The sequence below is a fragment of the Globicephala melas genome, chromosome 18 (assembly GCF_963455315.2).
Source record: "Globicephala melas chromosome 18, mGloMel1.2, whole genome shotgun sequence".
Classification (NCBI taxonomy): Eukaryota; Metazoa; Chordata; class Mammalia; order Artiodactyla; family Delphinidae; genus Globicephala; species Globicephala melas.
The window spans coordinates 17530765-17548310 of NC_083331.1; the positions used below are offsets into that span (position 1 = coordinate 17530765).

General features: G+C 42.1%; 1 protein-coding gene across 4 annotated transcripts in view; it reads left to right on the plus strand.

The window, feature by feature from the left end:
* Nucleotides 1-17546, plus strand: part of SPRYD7 (SPRY domain containing 7) — an 88206-nt gene that overhangs the window by 49319 nt on the left and 21341 nt on the right. For 2 of the 4 annotated variants that reach the window (XR_009559827.1, XR_009559830.1), the window contains one exon: nt 12030-14659. The gene's annotated coding sequence lies outside the window, so the exon portion shown is untranslated. The remainder of the gene's footprint in view (nt 1-12029; nt 14660-17546) is intronic. The other 2 variants (XR_009559829.1, XR_009559828.1) reach the window with 1 other exon arrangement.

A 17546-nucleotide genomic window follows, 5' to 3' on the forward strand; every position in this document is an offset into this window, starting at 1 on the left:
CACTGATTCTTTCTTCCACCTGCTCAAATCTATCTTTGTATCCCTCTAGTGAATTTCCCATTTCAGTTATTGTACTTTTCAACTCCATAATTTTTGTTTTATAGGTTTTCTCTTTACTAATATTTCCATTTTGTTCACAAATCATCTTCTAACTTTCTCCACATCTTCCTTTAGTTCCTTGAGCATGTTAAATACAGCTGTTTAAAGTCTTTGTCTAGGAGATCTGCCCATCAGTGCCATAAAGTTTTTTCAGGGACCGTTTCTGTTGTTGTTGTTGTTGTTGTTTTAAGGGTTATACTTTCCTATTTCTTTGTATGCCATGTGCTTTTTTTTTTTTCTGTAAACTAGACATTTGAATCTACTAATGTGGTAACTCTGGAAATAATATTTTTACATTTCCTTAGGGTTAGCTGTTTTGTATTACTATTTTCGCTTATTTTTTATTGTTGTAGGGTGTCTCAGTGCCAAGAATCAGCTTGAGGTGTAAACTTGAGGTATTTTTAGGTCTTTGGTGAGCCTGCACCTTTCCCTGAGCATGTGGAGTCACTTTCTAATTTTCCCTGTATATGTAGTTGCTTTTCAATGTCCTAGTCTTTAATGTCTGTCTCCCAAAAGGGAAAAAGAAAACTGAAGGGGGGTGAGAAATGGTGCCAGTCCTTTAACTCCCCAGAAATCACTTCAGCGGGGTAGGGGGAGCTTACAACAGTGGGGAGAGGTCAGCAACAGTGACAGCCCGTCTCTTTACCTGCATCTCTGTGATGAGAAGCAGCAACCAGTGATCAGAGCACAGATCCCCAGTATTTGGTGATCAGGGTGCTTTTTGCCCACCTTGGCTCCCACAAGCTGTGTATAAGTTGCTCCAAGAACATGTGCACAGCTGCCTTCAAAGGTGCTGAGCAGTGGGAGATGGGTAGCTGCTACTGTGCTAAGAGCTTAAATTGACCAAAATTAATTGCAATTGATGACAATTACTGTCCAAGCCTTCCCTTGGAAGTTGCAAACCTTCAATAGATTCCAGAGTTACATCACATGGATTCTGCCAGTGCAATTGTTGTCTAAGAGGGGAGTCAGGTTCCTGGTGATTCCTACTCCACCATCTTCCCGGAATCTTCTCCCCAATTTTGAATCTTATGCCACAAGTTTCACTGACCCTTAATGAGAATCTATGAGTGAAAAAAAAAAAAAATGAACACAATTGCTTAGAGAGTGCAAAGTGATTACCCTGTTCAGAGTGACAGGGAGAACATTAGTGAATATTCAAGTACTACTTATCATAATATTTAAGTTAAATATATATTCATTCTGTAGCTAACCATGATGTAGTTGGGTTTCTGATTATTTAAAATAGCATTCATGTCATAGTCAGAGTTTAATTTTAATAGTTCTCCTCCAAGGACTGTTGACTTGTAATCTTGAAACTGTACATATTTGTTAGAGAAAATTGCACTTGTTAAAATCCTTGTGGTAGGCGACTTCTCTGGCCCCTTTCTCTCGGACCAGTGAACCTCGCCCGGGAGCGGGCCTAAAAAAAAAAAAAAAAAAAAAAATCCTTGTGGTAAAGAATGTGCTTGTTTACTTAAAATTATCACCACTATGGTTTTTTCAGAAGGTTGAATTTTCTCACCAGCTTCATCATAAATACCTGCGAGTAGTCCTTACTGATCTAGTTACAATTAATTCAACCAGTGTAAGATCAACAGAAAACTGTCCATTTTCTTAATTAGACAGGGGAAGTATCTGAAAGTATCTTTCTTATCTGCAAAGGGAATTTTGCAGTGGTAAAAGTAAAGTAAGTCGGTGGTTCTAATAGATTATTTTTAAAGCACAAATCAAACTCTGATCCTTCTACATCTGTGTAGATAGTTTGTGTGAGATTGTTCAGGAAGAGTGGAAAATTAGAGCAAAAGAGGGCCTAGAGCAGAGCATGAGGAGCATTGGCTGTTAAAATGTAGAACTACCATACAACCCAGCAATCCCACTCCTGGGCATATACCCTGAGAAAACCATAATTCAAAACGAGTCATGTACCACAATGTTCATTGCAGCACTATTTACAATAGCCAGGACATGGAAGCAACCTAAGTGTCCATCAACAGATAAATGGATAAAGAAAATGTGGCACATATATACAATGGAATATTACTCAGCCATAAAAAGAAACAAAATTGAGTTGTTTGTAGTGAGGTGGATGGACCTCGAGTCTGTCATACAGAGCGAAGGAAGTCAGAAAGAGAAAAACAAATACCATATGCTAACTCATATATATGAAATCTAAACAAAAATGGTTCTGATGAACCTAGGGGCAGGACAGGAATAAAGATCCAGACGTAGAGAATGGACTTGAGGACATGGGGAGGGGGAAGGGAAAGCTGGGACAAAGTGACATATATACACTACCAAATGTAAAATAGCTAGTGGGAAGCAGCTGCATAGCACAGGGAGATCATCTCAGTGCTTTGTGACCACCTAGAAGGGTGGGATTGAGAGGGTGGGAGGGAGATGCAAGAGGGCAGAGATATGGTGATATATGTATACATATAGTTGATTCTCTTTGTTATACAGCAGAAACTAACACAACACTGTAAAGTAATTATACTCCAATAAAGATGCTAAATAAAAAAATAATAAAAATAAAGTTTTACATTAAACAAAAAACAACCAAAAAAAAAGATCCAGACTTAGAGAATGGACTTGAGGACAGGGGGAGGGGGAAGGGTAAGCTGGGATGAAGTAAGACAGTAGCATTGACATATATACACTACCAAATGTAAAATAGATAGCTAGTGGGAAGCAGCTGCACAGCACAGGAGATCAGCTCGATGCTTTGTGCCCACCTAGGTGGGTGGGATAGGCAAGGTGGGAGGAAGACGAAAGAGGGAGGGGATATAGGGATATACGTATGCAAATAGCTGATTCACTTTGTTATACAGCAGAAACTAACACAACACTGTAAAGCAATTATACTCCAATGAAGATGTTAAAAAAAAAGATATCGGTGTATCAGATGCCTCTGTGCCTGCCTCACATCCTCCTGGCCCACCCTTTTTTTTTTAAAGTTTAATCATTCCTGCAGCAAACAGGCACATATATCCCACCAGCCCCTCCCCTCAGCTGCCTATGGAATCTCTAGATTTCTGTTGGGGTGGAGGTGGGGACTTCTGTGCCACCACCCATGCCTGTGTCGACCTACTGAGCCATTCAGATATGTGTGAAAACTTGGGGGTACTAGGAGTTACCCACCTTTAGGCAACCTTTGAGCAGTTGGAGGCAGCCTTACAGTTCTGAAGTCCATTTTCCCTAGCAACTCGGCATCCCCAGTGGATTCAAGTCCCAGCTGCCCACAGCAGTGACTGGCTTCGTAGTACAGCTTTGGACTCATTCTCCCTCCCAAACCCCACTCCCATTCCTTGGAGCCACTTTATAAAAAACTACACACATATCTGTCTCAGGGTCCAACTAGTGAATTAGAAAGCACTGTGTATTTTATATTATTTTTATTTTGGCGATGCCACATAGCATGTGAGATCTTAGTTCCCTGACCAGGGATCAAACCCATCCCCCCCTGCAGTGGAAGTCTTAACCACTGGACTGCCAGAGAAGTCCCAGCACTGTGTATTTTAAACAGAAAGATTTATTCAGAGAAATGGTTGCATGTGTGATAAGAGAAGTTGAGATGCCCACCAGTGCAGGGTGGGGAGACAGACCACAGCCTGAAGTCACTGACACCTCTAGGTAGCAGGGACAAAGGACAGAGGTGATGTCAGCAGGGCCTAGAAGACAGAAGCACCACAGTGGGCCTGTCCAGCAGGAGCTGGAGCCATAGAGGAGATACCTTTACTGCTGGAGGTGCTGCCCTCTGCCCGCTTCTGGCAGAACCCAGCCAGAAGCCAGCGGACGTGGGAGCCTAGGAAATGCAGCCTTCAGAGGTTAGCTCACTGCAGCAGGGAGTAGAGCAGGGGCAGGCAAGGAAGGGAGGGAGGACAAACTGGTCTGGACTGGCACAAAAGAACTGGCAGGGGATAGACATCAAAAGAGACTGAGAGTGAAGAGCCAGCCAGAAGTCTAAATTGTTCTGATTTTCTAAAACGTGCTTTTTAAGATTAAAACAATATTCCCAGTTAGGATATCCCCATGTTTCCTTGCTCTGTCAACTGAGGGGGCCTGGAAGCAACAACACTGCAGTAGCAGTGAGCACATCAAGTGCCCAGATCTTGGTTTACAGTACCATTCTTCAATGAAAGGAGCAAGGGGTCCTCAGAGAAATGGTTGATTCTAGGACTAGGCAAGAGACATATAAGATGAGCCTGGAGCATCTTGTAGGGCTAGAAAGTAACGTGTTAAACACAACAAAATAAAACAAATTGCATAATGGTGGAGGTATGTGAAAGGGACAAAGGAGTCAAATAAAAGAGCTCCCAATGGCCAAATTTGGAACACTCGATCAACAAAATAAAGTAGTACTGGATTATAACCCAAAGTATAAAATAAATATCCAGGAGTCCATACTTATAGATGATTGAATAAATAATTACATGGGAGTGGATAGACACATCTCCCATGCAAAAGAATTCCAAACAATTTATGTAGACACCCAGCCCTCCAGGAGGTGGAACATAACTCCCACTCCTTCAAAGTGAGCTGTACATCTGACTTTCTTCCAAGGAGTACAGTGTGAGAAGGTAGGGGGGTGGGGGGATGAGTACCTTTAGAGTGGAGAAACCTGACAAACACCACCTTAGCCAGGTGATCAAGGTCAACATCAACACTGATAAATCACAATGATAGTCTGTACCCTTGATATGGTGTGATGAGAATGGCACTTTATCTCTCAGTCTTCTTCCCCGAAACCCATAACTCCTGTCTAATGAGAAAAAAAACATCAGGCAAATAACAATTGAGGGTCATCCTACAAAACAGCTGACCAGCACTCCTTTACAGTCAAGGTCATTCAGTACAAAGAAAGTATGAGAAACTGTCACAGACAAGAGAAGCTTAGAGAGATAACAGCTACATGTAATGTCAGATCTTGGAACAGAAAAAAGGACATTAGGTAAAAAACAAAGAAAAATCGGAATGCAGTATGGACTTCAGTTAATGATAATGTATCAATATTTGTTCATTAATTGTGACAAAAGTACCATTTGTTAAAAAATTTATTTTATTTATTTATTTTTGGCTGCGTTGGGTCTTCGTTGCTGTGCGCGGGCTTTCTCTAGTTGTAGCGAGCGAGGGCTACTCTTCGTTGCGGTACACGGGCTTCTCATGGCAATGGCTTCTCTTGTTGCGGAGCACAGCCTCTAGGCACACAGCCTTCAGTAGTTATGGCACATGGGCTCAGTAGGTGTGGCTTGCAGGCTCTAGCGTGCAGGCTCAGTAGTTGTGGCATGTGGGCTCAGTAGTTGTGGCACATGGGCTTAGTTGCTCCATGCCATGTGGGATCTTCGGACCAGGGCTCGAACCCATGTCCCCACATTGGCAGGTGGATTCTTAACCACTGCGCCACCAGGGAAGCCCCAAAAGTACCATATTAATGTTAGATATTAATAATAAAGGACACTAGACACAGGTCATATGGGAGCTGCTTGTACTATCTTTAGAATATTTCTGTAAATCTGAAACAGTTCCAAATTTTAAAAATTAAATATAAGGGCTGCTCAAGTGTAAAACTGTGTATCAGTTAGTTCTACAGGCATTTATTGAATGCCCTGCCTAGGCAGACCTGGGCTATAGGATCTGAAAACACAACAGATTCCTGCCCTCAGTAAACACACAGCCTGGTATGATGCAGGTATGTATCAATAAATACCAAATATGCAATAATAGAAATATATACAAGGCACACAGCAATTTAGAGGAGGGAGTGATTGAATCAGAAGGAGAAAAATTGTTAACCCAAATAGGATTTGAGAAATGCATATGATTTTGCTTGAAAGATAAGAGAGAGGAGAGACTTCCCTGGAGGGTCCAGTGGTTAAGACTTCGTGCTTCCACTGCAGGGGGCATGGGTTCAATCCCTGGTCCCTGCTGCATGGTACAGCCAAAAAAAGAAAGGTAGGGGATATTGTCATCTAAGACTTGAACCTTGAACACTGAGAGGACAAGCATTCGACCTATATATACCTGAACATAAAAATGAATACACTTAAGTCCTCTCAGAGATCTGTAGCATACTGATCTCTGGTGCTCTAGTCCTAGAGTCAAAGTGTCTGGATTGAGATCATCTCTCCATCTCATACTGTTTGTGTATATCAGATGCATCTCCCAGCCTCACTTGTCTCTTCAGCCTCTTGTTTTGCCTCAGCTGCCATACATGGCCCACACAAGTCTACCACGTGCTACGTAACTAGAGTTATGGTTTCTCCCACCATTTCCAGGCTTTGATAAAGTACCAACCCACAAAGCTGGGATCTAGCTTCCCCAGTGACTGCTAAAGAGGCCCGGTGACACCCCGGAAGTGTCGGGTTATTGACTCCCCATGGGGCAAATTTGAGTCAGTAGGAGAAAGACAGGGGAGAGCTGACAGCAAACGCTCTCCTCTTGTCCTTCCACTGGACCCTTTGCGTGTGGTTTTTCCATGCAGCCAGTGTGGAGGTCATTCCACGAGCCCAAGCAGCTGCTCCTGCTGCAAGACAAGTTGAATTGCTTCATGGCTCATGGTAAAGTAGTAGCCAGTGTGGTAACACATCACCTGGCATTTGCTTCCCGACTTTCCCTGCCTCACTTCTCTTTCCCCCCACTCTCGTTGCCCTGGAATTGTACCTCCCAAGAGCATTAGCTCTTGGCCTTGACTTAGATTCTGTGTTTTTCATAGGAAACTTCAGCAAGTTATAGTTTCTCTGGGCCTCAGTTTCCTCATCTGTAAAATGGAAGAAATAATAGTACCTACCTCATAGGGATAAAATGAAATAATTCACGAAAAGCACTTAGGTCAGTATTTAGCATATGGTAAGCACTTGATAGATCTGAGCTATTGTTATCTAGAGCAAGCCCTCAGTTTTGCAGCTGTGGCTTATGAGGATCAGAGAGCTTGAGTAACTTGCCTCAAATCACTCAGTGATGAAAAGCAGAATTAGGGTGAGAACCTAAAGTGGTGTACCTGAGTGAACTCAAGAACATAATGCTGAATATTAATGTTTATAAACTAAACAACTAATTGACTTTATATAATGAGCAGGTCTTGACCTTAGGCTACTGTCTCAACAGGAGCACAACAGACACATCAAGGTGTAGCATCCAGAGCCCTTCATCCAGGCATGCTCAGTAAGAGATCAGTATAATTTCAGGGAAACTGGGAAGGTTGTTACCCTCTAGAATCTTTTCTCATTCATTGTTTGCTACCTAAAATTCTACCTTCAGTATTTTTTTTTCCAAAAGGTCTTGACTCCTGTTTATGCAAGTTTAATAAGAAAAAATGGTACATTGAAGTTTTTATCTAATAGTTATCTAGCACAACTATTTATACATAAAAGGTCTTATGGAATAAATATTACTGAGTTAACAAATTTGTAAGAGTGCCTGTTTATACCCTGGTGAATATGTCATATAATAATGGTCCCATGGAGGATGGCTTATAAGAGATGAAGAGGCTCCAGAGTACTGAGAAATAGAGTTTGAGGGAGATTTAGGAGGTACTATCGGGCTTCCCTGGTGGCGCAGTGGTTGAGAGTCCGCCTGCCGATGCAGGGGACACGGGGTCGTGCCCCAGTCCAGGAAGCTCCCACATGCCGCGGAGTGGCTAGGCCCGTGAGCCATGGCCGCTGAGCCTGCGCGTCCGGAGCCTGTGCTCTGCAACGGGAGAGGCCATAACAGTGAGAGGGCCATGTAGCACAAAAAAAAAAAAAAAAAGGAGGTACTATCAATGAAAAGGTGAAGATGGGTAAGCTGAGGGCCTGAAAATTAATGTTACTCTATAAATGTTTTCCTAGTGACAATAGCAAAATTTTCTATTGCAGTACAGCTCTTCTAGATGTTATAGATGTCCAGGAAAAAGGAAAAGGAACTTCAGAGGTAGACTTTCCAAGCATGAGGAAACTCCCCACAATACAGGAAGGGAGCAGGAAGGCACATGAAAGGCAGTGACAGACCAAAAGCAGGAGCAATAGATAATTCTGCTAACTGTTGCCAAGGAGGAAAAACAACAAAAAATCAATGATTAGTGGATATAATTTGGACAAATTGCAAAAAAGCACAAGATTTGGAGGCAGAGGCTTGGGGGATTTTAGGTAAAGGACTTATTCTCCTGAATACCAAGTTAAAATAAGGATGATGATGATGATACAATACTTAGCTTATTGGGTTACATGGATTCAAATCACCATCCTAATTTTTCTCGTCATCAGTCTCCAGTTTAGATATTGGAAACTCACTTTCCTTTGAAGTGTCCTTTTTCTTGGAATACCCTTTGCTGAAGTTTGTGTAGGACTCCTACTTGTTCCAACCGCAGGGCTGGCTCTGTGGGTCAGGATGATGCAGACCACTGAGGATGCCCACCTTCCAGCAGAGGGCTAGAAGCACGTGGCCAATAACTGGACACTGCTTTCATGTTATCTGATAAAAAATAGAAGGACGCGTGATTGAGTAAATAAATGGGGGAGAGGAGACAAACTTCCCATCCAAATAATCTATGTAGATACTCCACCCTCAAGAATGTGGAACACGGACTTCCCTCGTGGTCCAGTGGTTAAGACTTCGCCTTCCAATGCAGAGGGTGTGGGTTCAACGCCTGGTCAGGGAGCTAAGATCCCACATGCCTCGTGGCCAAACAAAAAAACATAAAACAGAAGCAATATTGTAACAAATTCAATAAAGAATTTAAAATGGTCCACATCAAAAACAAAAAACAATGTGGAACATAACTCCCCACTCCTAAGTGTGGGCTATGCCTAGGGACTTTCTTCCAAAGAGTACAGTATGGAAAGGAGGGGTGATAGGGAGAGTAACTTTATTGTGGAGACACCTGACAAACAGCACCTCAGCCAGATGACCAAGGACAACATCAGTAGTCAAAAATCATGTAGATAGTATGTACCCTTGATATGATGTGATAAAAATAGCATTTTGCATCTGTGATCTTATTCCCCCAAACACATAACCCCAGTCTAATTACAAGAAAAAAATCAGACAAATCCCATTAGAGGGCCATTCTACAAAATACCTGACCAGTATTTCTCAGTACTTTCCAATGTCATCAAAAATCAGGAAAGTCTAAGAAACTGTTATAGCCAAGAGGAGCCTAAGGAGACATGATGACTAAATGTAATGTGGTATTCTAGACAGAATCCTGGAACAGAAAAAGGACATTAAGCAAAAACTAAGGAAATATGAATAAAGTATAGATGTTAGTTAATAATAATATACCAATACTGGTTCATTAAATGTAACAAATGTGCTATATTATGTGAGATGTTAATCACAGGGCAAACCAGACGGGAGTTACGTGGGAAGTCTGCACTATGTTTGTAGTTTTTCTATAAATCTAAAACTGCCTAAAAAATAAAGGTTATTTTAAAAGTTTTAACACAGGGACTTCCCTGCTGGCACAGTGGTTAAGAATCCACCTGCCAATGCAGGGGACATGGGTTCGAGCCCTGGTCCGGGAAGATCCCACATGGCACGGAGCAACTAAGCCCATGTGCCACAACTACTGAGCCCGCATGCTACAACTACTGAGCCTGCGCTCTAGAGCCTGCAAGCCACACCTACTGAGCCCATGTGCCACAACTACTGGAGCCTGTGTGCCTAGAGCCCATGCTCCGCAACAAGAGAAGCCACTGCAATGAGAAGCCCACGCACCGCAAGGAAGAGTATCCCCTGCTCACCACGGCTAGAGAAAGCCCGCGTGTAGCAACGAAGACCCAATGGAGCCAAAAATAAATAATAAATAAAATTTTTAAAAAAGAAAGGAGAACAAGTCAAAAAGAAAGAGATGTCCCAGTACAGTATACAATTGACAAATTATAGGGATTATAGTTCTGAAAGTTCAGTGGAGGGAGAGAGATCACTTCAGGCTAGACTTGCCAAGGAATATGTTATGGAAACAGTGGGTAAAAGACTGACAAGCTTCTGCTATTCAGACTAGTTTTAAGTAATTTGATTCTTTTTAAGCAGAGTAATTAGGGGGAGGGAGGAGAAACAGAACGTCCCATAAAGGAACTTTTGAAGCCTTTCAATATTTACTCTAACCCCTTAGCATCAACTCCTCCCTAAATGGTATATGTGTTGGGATTTGCAGCATTAATAATTGCAAGTAACTTGTATGTAAAGGATATGAGTAACTTACATTTCCGTTCCAAAAGCAGGGAGTGCAGTTGTTACATTAGAGCTGCTCTGCCCCACTCACAGTATCTTGCTTTTACCAACTAATGCCAAAAGAATGGTTTTGTAATAAAATGATAGATGTATTCTTAAAAAAAAAAAAGACAAGATGTTTACAAATATAAATTGAACCAATTTATTTTATGAGTAATTGTAATATCTTGATTAACTGATGAATTGTCCTTTAAGTCCAAAAGTAAGTAAAGTAAATAAACTTTAATATTATTAATACTAGTGAGTAATATATAAGTACTGACTTTATAAATCTTAAGGTCAGGCTTTGAATGCAAAGAGAAGTTCCTTGTTTGTGTTCTTTCTTAAAAATTTTTTTTATTTAAAAATAAAAATGTAAAAAACCCTTGGACAAGCCTGTATCTAGATTTTCCATAAGCAGAAGAAGAAGAGCAGTAGCTATTTCTCCAAATAGCAATTAGTAATGAAGTAATTCAGAATAATGGAAAGAGACAACATATGAAGCCGCATGAGGCTTGGCATATCTTTTGTTTTGTTTTTGTTTTGGGGTGTTTTTTTTTGGCATATCTTTGTACCTGCAGTGCCTAGCATAATATTCAACTCTACTGGTTCAACCCTAATCTTTTTGACCCTTTCTTCTCTTTTACTCTTTTACCCTTTCTTCTCTTTTACTCTCATTTTTCTCTTTAATCTCTTTTACTGCCTGCTCTTCCATCTGCTCAATTAGGAATCAAAAGTGATATGGAAGAGATATAGAGAACTATAAGAAAATCTGTGTAACACTCCAGCAATATATTTGAAAATATAGAGAAAAATCAATTTTCCTAGTAAAATATTTTCTAGGAATATAAATATTTCCTAGTAAAATATTTTCCTAGTAAAATATAACTTACCAAAATTGATCCCCAAAAAAGTAAGAAAATCTACACCAATCAAAACTCGTGGAAGAGATTAGAGGAGTGATTTCAATCTAACCTTTGAAAAAGCAGTGGGCCAGTAGATCTGGGTTCTATCTACGGTTTGATGCAGTGTTACTGCAAGTAGCCAGTGATGAAACTGTTACTGTCCTGCAAAGAGATAAGGAGCTTATGCCAGAGCATACATCAACATACTACTCGTCAAGAAAGTCTTGCTAAAAACAAACAACTGATTTTATTAATGGTGTCCTGAAATGACACCTTTGAATTGAGCAAGTCAACCTGGGGGTCCCAGGAAATATCAGAGAAGAGAACCTCTGGAGCAAAATGAACGTTTCGTATATTGGGATATATATTTTCAAATGAATATAGGCATATTCATTTGAATATTAAATGTGTTAAGGCCTTGTTATATTCTAAGTTGATGAGATTGGTGTATACAGCAGTTTTATACTTTGTATTGATCTTGTTATAGGTTGGGGGGTAAAGGTAGTTTTTAAGAACAATTTTCATCTAGCCACTCAGAATAAAGCACTATTAGTATTTTGGGATATATACTTTGAGAAAATTTTCACATGTAAATGTACATGAGCCGACACGAGGCAGGGTTATTCTCCCCCAAATTAAATACTACACAAACTATTTTGCAATCTGCTTTTTTCACTTAAAAATGTGAAAGACCTCCCATATCAATTATAGATATACATTATTTATAATAATTGAATTATATTCTATTGGTTGGATGTATCATAATTTAAAAATCAGTTCCATGTCAATAATTTGAATGTCTTGGTTATTTTATTTTATTTTTTTTGGAACACACAGCTCGGCATGCAGGATCTACTTCCCCGCAACCAGGGATCGAATCTGTGCCCCGTGCAGTGGAAGCACAGAGTCTTAACCACTGGACCACCAGGGAAGTCCCTTAAACTTTTATATATTGTAAATAGCATAATGGAGAACATCCATTATGACCATTCCAGTACCCCCCTCCTCATTAACTCTTCTAGAACTGTTGCAATGGCTTCATAAATAATATCATTTTGTCTGGCACACAAAAAATAGGCTGAACTACAAACTGTACATTTAGTGACAAAGTTGATTTGCATTTTCGTGCCTGCAGATCACGTTTTGAGTAGCACTGCTTTAACAAAAAGATAATTGATGTGTTGTTTAAACTACAGTTAACCCTTGAACAACACAGGTTTGAACTGTAACTAAGTGCGGGGTGCAGTTATAGGTGGATTTTTAAAAATAAATTCATACTGTATTACATGATTCAAGGTTGCTTGAATCTAAGGCTGCGGAACCGCGGATTTCAAACAACTGTTGTGGGACTTGAGCAACCACGGATTTCAGTAACCATGGTGGGTCCTGGAACCAATTCTTCGGAAGATTCCCAGGGATAAGGTATCCTTATTTCAGGCCATAGGGGAAAAAAACCCCTAAAAATCTCTAAAACATGTATGAGGTTACCATAATCTTAAAATCCAATCAATATACTAACCCCCCCACCCCTGAATAAAAGAAGCAGGGAAGGAAGAGAAGACCTCTAGGCGCGGGAGACCTAGTAGGAAACAAGGCAGAGGTCGGGCTCTGTAGCAGATCGCACTCTAGAGGAGGGGTATTGGCTGTAACATGGAAAAAAAACACTGACAAATGCTAAGAAGATAAAGTAGAGCAATGTGGTGGAGAGTTCCAGGGGTGGGGGAAATCTGCTTTAACTGCTGTAACAGACCTTTTTTTTTTTTCTGCAAATCTACACCCTTCTCTTTCCCTTGATCAATCCACAGCTTAGCACTTACCTCTCAGATTGTCACTGAGGCCCTTTTGTTATCGGAAAACTGGGTTTACCTCTTGGTGGGTGTTGAGCCAATAGACACAACCAAGCCAAAGAGCAGGAGAGGGAAGGATTTATTACTTGCAGCGAGGAAGGAGAACACTTTCCCAACACTGCTTCCCCAACCGCAAAATTGCAGAAGTTTTAAGCTAAGGGTACATGCATATTCACGAGGGAGCTTGAGCAGAGGAGAATTCAGCATAGAATTGGGGCAAAGGTTGACAGAGTCCAAGCTTTAGTTGACTGATTCGGAAGGGTCAACATCATTCCATCCTCCACCTGAGTGGGGGCCTTAATTCTTTCAGAACTTAAAGATTTATTGTTTTGTATATTCCTTGAAGAACCAGAACCCTGCCCCAAGGCTGCACTATTGTTTTCTTGTTTGTTCATCCCCTCCCTTAAGATCATTAATTACTGAGACCTGTTAAAGGGCAAGCATTGTGGCCAGGCTTAGATCACAAAATGGCTTAGGCCAAAATGGGCTCTCTTATGTCAAGAAAACCATTCCCGCTACTCTTTTTCTGGGGAGCCCCCCTAACCGATCTGCCTACACTTTAGCAAAAGGACTGGTTTATCCCTCTTCCCATCACATGATAGTTGCTAAAAAAAGATGCTGATTAAGTTGCACAAAGGGGGCTTCCCTGGTGGCACAGTGATTAAAAATCCGCCTGCCAATGCAGGGGTCACGGGTTCGAGCCCTGGTCCAGGAAGATTCCACATGCCGCAGAGCAACTAAGCCCGCCTGCCACAACTACTGAGCCTGTGAGCCTAGAACCTGTGCTCCACAACACAAGAAGCCACTGCAATGAGAAGCCCTTGCACTGCAACGAAGAGTAGGCCTCGCTCACCACAACTAGAGAAAGCCCGCACGCAGCAACGAAGACCCAACGCAGCCATAAATAAATAAATGTATATTAAAAAAAAAGTTGCACAAAGGCTCTCATTTGATTATAACACTGAAGTAGCCATTAGTGTCTTCCTTTACCAAGGAGGACACTGGTTCAATTTGCCCAGGGTTGTTGGACTAATAATAGAGTTGGGATGCTAACCTCGGTCTTTCCCACTCAGTAACTCCATCCAGGTCACTAGAAATGCTATTGATAGGAGGGGTAAATTGAAGGGCAATCCATAAACCATCAGTGATTTGGTTTTAACTAATATCTTTCCCTCCTTTTCTCTTTACCTCTCTTTCTCCACTCAAAGCTAATGGACAGCTTGGTTTTAACATGATTAAAGCAATTCTAGAACGAACAACCAGAAAGTAACAACTAGATTGAGGTTGCTTCCCAGAATAAGATTTTATTTGGATTAAATCCCAAATTCAGTCTGACCTGACGCTGTGGGTCAGCCCCAGGATAGTTCCCAAAGAATAAACCAAGTTCCTCTCTATTTCCCACTCCTCACCAAGATGGCAAGTACTGGAGATGAAATGTCACAGACTTGAGGATCCAAAGCCGCCAACTCCTCCTCTCTTTGCCTGGGCTCTGAACCTCTGTGCATTCTCCCCATTCCCCTTCAGGAAAAGACAAACAGCCTCTGTTGAAGATGTGCATGAAGTTGACACAACCCTTCAAGACTGCAGAGGAGACTCCTTGGACAATCTTCAGAACTGGAGGTAACTGCCCTAGGCTTTCTAAATCAGCTCATTCTCACCTCTATAATGGTATCACAGCTAGGGTGTAGTTTCCTAAGTGTCCGAGAGCTTAAGTACTTCACAAGTTCTTTCAAGTGCAATTGTCTCTGGGTGTGTGTTGACACCTTTTCCACTCTCCTTATCCCAAGCCTGCCCCCAGCTTTAAAACCTTTCCCTAGGAGATCAATGTATCCCTCTAAAAGCACTCCCTTATTCAATTCTTAACTACAAGTCCGCCTTGGAAGGCCAAGATCAATCAATCACATGAATAGTATTGATTTCCTAAGTGCTTTCTTTAGTTTTTTTGAAATTAGTTTTTGAATAGATGATTTATGTACATTCTAATAATTGCAAAACAACAAAAAGGTGTATAGTGAAATACAAGTCTCCTTTCTCTCTATATACCAATCTGTCACAGATTCAGAAAAGTTCTGTGCCCTCTTTTTTTTTCTTTGTTTCTTTTACACAAATGGTAACATAATAAATACTCTGCTTTTCACCTAATATGACTAGGGGATGGCTCCACATCCATTCAGATAGATTTGTGTAAAGGTTTTTGTGGCTGGAAATCATTGCATTTTATGGATCGACTTGTTACCAAACAAAGTTTGTGTCCCCAGGGCACAGTGAGGCCAAATAAACCAAAACATCTGAGTTTGGAGCAGAGAAAGGTTTATTTCAGGGCCAAGCAAGGAGAACAGGTGGCTCATGCTCAAAAACCCAGAACCTCCTGATGGTTTTGGGGGAAAAGTTTTTATAGGCAGAGTTTGGGGTGAGAGCTACAGGGTGTATGACTTTCTTCTTTTTTTTTGTATTTATTTATTTGGCTGCATTGGATCTCAGTTGTGGCACACGGGATGGATCTTCATTGCAGCACATGGATTTCTCTCTAGTTGTGGTGCACAGGCTCTAGAGCAGATGGGCTCAGTAGTTGCTGAACACGGGCTCTAGAGCACGCGGGCTTAGTTGCCCCGCAGCATGTGGGATCTTAGTTCCCCAACCAGTAATCAAACCCGCATTCCCTGCATTGGAAGGTGGATTCTTAAACACTGGACTACCAGGGAAGTCCCTGTATGATTTTCTAATGATTGGCTAGTGGTGAGGCAACAGGGCTGTGCTCCAGGAATTGTGCTCAGCACCAAGTTACATCCTCCACCGGGATGGGGCCTTAGTTCCTGCAGGTGAACTCAAAGATATTGTTATGTAAGTTCCTTGAGGAGGAACCAGGACTCTGCCCCAAGGCTGCACTATTGTTTCTTGACTGTTCCTCCCTTGTTTGTGCATCCCCTCCCTTCCCTGATTAGCAACTGTTTGAACCTGCCCTTTGGAACTCAGGCACAGATAGGATTTGTACCTGGGAGCCCAACAGGGTCCTGCTTGGTTTCAGACTAGGAAACTGAGGTCAGGGACTCTTCCCAAACCTGACTTCATATATTGCACTGTCTTGCAGTAGATTTGTGGGTGATACCTTAAGGGCAAAAATGTTTGATTAGAAACCATATAATCAACTTTCTGATTATAAGTGGCTCAAGGAGATAGCTCTGGTGAAGGAATATGCTCTCCTTGTATTTGACATGAAACATTAGGCTAAGTGTCAGGGTCCCCTCATCCCCCTTCCCTACCTCCTTATAGTTTTGGAGGCTATAGGTACTTATGCCCAAGGGAAAGGGCCAGGTGGGGAATTAAATGTGTTCCACTAAAGGAGAGATTTGTCTCAGTCTTACCTGTATCAAAGTGATCATGGTTTTCAATTTTATTTATTTTTATTTTTTATTTTTTTGGCTGTGCAGGGCGTGTGGGACCTTAGTTCCCCACCCCCATCAGGGGTTAAACCCACGCCCCCTGCTGTGGAAGCTCAATGTCTTAACCACTGGACCACCAGGGAAGTCCCCATCATTGTTTTCAATTATCATGAATTTTCTTTAAGCTATTGACCTTTGTGTTCCCTGTGGAGAGGCTGAGGCAGTCAAAGGTTGGGGAAAAGTGGGGTGGAATGAAGATGTGAGGTGGAGGGCTCCCTGGTAAGGCTGCTAGTTCTGACTTGAAATAGGATGGGAAAGTGGGGAGAAGCGGATATTAGGTGCAGGCAGATTCCAGGTAGGGTGGCTAGGCCCCCCTCCCCCCCCACTCCCCCCCCACCCCGCAGGTACTGCCACGCCTCCACTTTTAAGGCAGCCCGTTCGACCTCACCTGTCCGCTCTGAAGCTGCCCTACCTCCCCTTAACACCCAGGTGAGGGGGGCATCTCCCCTGGAGTGGTGTTTCCCAGGAACGAAAGACACTTCTCTAACCCTGCCTAAGGGGATGCTCTGGTTTTCCAATGTCTGAGATGGCCTGAGTGTTACCGTGAAGATCAGAAACACCAGGCTGCATGCTCCCCACTCCGGTCTAGGTAAGATTGGGCCATATCGTTGCCCTCCATCCCATAAAATGTACCTGGAAAAACCTTGTCATATTGTTTATGATTTACTTTAAGATAAATCAGCGTGAGGAGTGGGGTATGTATTTGTGTGCTGGTTTTGATTTATCCCCTAGGGATGGTTAGTTACTATCTTTATTTTTTTATTTTTTATTTTTTTGGCTGTGTTGGGTCTTCGTTGCTGTGCGCGGGCTTTCTCTAGTTGCAACAAGCAGGGGCTACTCTTCGTTGCGGTGCACGGTCTTCTCATTGTGGCTTCTAGTGTTGCAGAGCATGGGCTCTAAGTGCGCTGGCTTCAGTAGTTGTGGCTCGTGGGCTCTGGAGTGCAGGCTCAGTAGTTGTGGTGCACGGGCTTAGTTGCTCCATAGCATGTGGGATCTTCCTGGAGCAGGGATCAAACCCGTGTCCCCTACGTTGGCAGGCGGATTCTTAACCACTGCGCCACCAGGGA